Below are 2603 nucleotides of genomic sequence, written 5' to 3' on the forward strand. Positions count from 1 at the left end.
TATATATATATATATATATATATATATATATATATATATATATAGTGTTGAAGACAACTGGTGCAGTGTAATATTTCTCCTTAGGTGCTGTTGTCTAACATGTGATGGATTTACTACAGCTTGAAAATGGTTCATGCTCAAAATTTTAGGTTCTGTAAAACAAATTAGTGCTGTAATTTATCAGTGTAAGCCTGAAGTTTGGAGAAATAAATATTCTTAAAATAGGAGACATTTATTTATCTAAATGGCTGGAAGAAGAAAGAGCATGACTAATCTAAATCTGGTGGCAATTAATGCAGTGAGGAATTTAAACAGAGATGGAATAATGATGGCCATGAGGATGTTTAGATTTACTGGACAGTGACCATCAGTAATTTAAAGATTACTTAAAATTAGCTCTAGAATAAATTTTCAGTTTCAACATGATTAGCTGCCACTCTATTGAGATACAGTGTCTGGAGAAGTTAATAGCTATCAATTAAATAATTCAAGTTTTTGACAACTGACTTGTCAATCAAGTAAATTCATTAATTGGCTGATCTGTGGAAATTAGCTTGTTGAACATTTGTTAAGACCATGGTTTCTGCAGTGCTTTAAAAAAGTAGTATATATATATATATATATATATATATATATATATATACACATGTGTGTGTGTGTGTTTGTGTGTGAATGACATGTGTGTTTATGTGCTCTTGGAGGACAGAAGAGGGCATTGCATTCCTTGGAGTTTGAAGTACAGGTGGTTGTGATCCCCCTGATATGGGTGTTAGGAACTGAATCCTCTTCCTCTGGACAAGAGCAAGTGCCCTTAACCTCTGAGCCATCTCTCTAGCCCCTTCTGCAATGTATTTTATTTTACAGTTTTTTATTTATTGTAATTATTATTGTGTGTATGTGCATACATATATATGCATGCATCTCTATATGTGCATGCATACCTGTGAACACCTGTGGTAGCTTGTTCATGCCCAGCCTGCCTGTGGAAGAAGGCCAGAAAATGACTCTCAGAAATTGCTTCAAGGGACCAGTCTTAGGTTGTCAGTCATGTACAGTACATACTTTTACCTGCTGGGCCATCTCACCAGCTAGATTTTGCTGTGTGTGTGTGTGTGTGTTTTTTTTTTTTAATATTATTTTAAAAATGGATAAGGCTGCTTTTGGGGGATATGTGCTTTTTTTTAGATGATGGGCTACAGCAAACTCTAGAAGTAATTGTTATGGGCAAAATTGACCTCAGGTACAATGTCTTGTTGCCTTTTCTCTCTTTCAGAAGGTTCTGTATACTCTATACCTGATTCTTTACCATGAGATGTTTGGAAGCTTAATTTTAGAAATATGAATGGCCTTTATAAAATAAAAATAAAAATAATAGTAGTAACCAGAGAATGAATGAGTTCTGAGAACTTCAGCACTTAGTTACCCCTGATAATTGGTGGTTGTAATTTAGCTACTGAATGTGGGAATACTTGTCAGGTTTGGGGCGGGAAGGGACTTTGTATGATATAGATATAACCGACCATTCTAAGCTGAGAATGACATTCTCCTGGGCTATTTTGTGTGTATTAATGGCTTTCTTGTGAGAAAGGGCCAGTTTTCAAAGTGAAGGGCAGTTGTAGCTTGACTCTCCAAGTGTGATGCAGGAGAGACTGACATTCTTCCTGACTAAGCTCTTCTGCAAAGTGCCTGGCGGCTTTGGATTTATACATGAACCACCAGATGGCAACAGAAAAGGTGTTTATATAGGATGCAGTTGTTGCCACAGCTTTATTTTTTAATTCTTTGGCACACTATTTCTCAGTATACTTATATTTACATTTTTGGACTAAAACCATCATGAATTGATAATGCCTGGCAATGTAAGATCCCAACCGGGAAGCTGAAGAGTGGTACCGTGCCACTAGGAAAGATTTTATTTATTTTACATGAGCATATGTATTAGCCATTCTCAAAGTCTGTGAGCTTCCAGGGATGTAACTTGATAGTTTGTTTTTTCATTGTGTAGTCCATGCTTCTGCTCTGTATGTTATTCAGCTTTTCTATAGCTCTCAAAGTAAGCAGTAATAATTTGCAGAACATTAAACAGATAAACAACAGAGCTCTTATCCTAAAGCATTTTCTGTAACACCTTTGAAAGGAGGTCATGAGATTATAAACATTGAGCATATTTATGGATTTGCTGGGTAATGGTACTCTTGCTGTAAGTAGAATGTTTTGTTTTTGCCTCAGAGGCGTATCCCCCTTACCCTCCATTTAATTGTTATCTTGGCTCTTTTATAGTCTTTTTCTTAGGCAGGCCTCCTGTGTGCAAACTAGAAACTCGGCCTGAATTTCTTCAGGAAAAAAAAAAAATTATTGGAAGAATCCAAAGGAGTCACAATGTACCTAGCAGGATGCCACCTAGACACTTGGATATATCCAGGGCTGATCTTTACTTCAGGAGTAAGAGCTCAGGAATAATGCTGGGATGTATGAGGCTCTGGATTTGAGTCATAACGATACACAGATACACCTGCATTATCAATACCACCCTCTGTTTTCTCTCTTTCATGTGTGTGTGTGTGTGTGTGTGTGTGTGTGTGTGTGAGAGAGAGAGAGAGAGA

The 2603-nt window shown here is 36.7% G+C and overlaps 1 protein-coding gene across 1 annotated transcript in view; it reads left to right on the forward strand.

The window, feature by feature from the left end:
* Positions 1-2603, forward strand: part of Sdk1 (sidekick cell adhesion molecule 1) — a 953795-nt gene that overhangs the window by 7725 nt on the left and 943467 nt on the right. The gene's annotated exons all lie outside the window — the stretch shown is intronic.

This window comes from Mus pahari, chromosome 23 (assembly GCF_900095145.1).
Source record: "Mus pahari chromosome 23, PAHARI_EIJ_v1.1, whole genome shotgun sequence".
Lineage (NCBI taxonomy): Eukaryota > Metazoa > Chordata > Mammalia > Rodentia > Muridae > Mus > Mus pahari.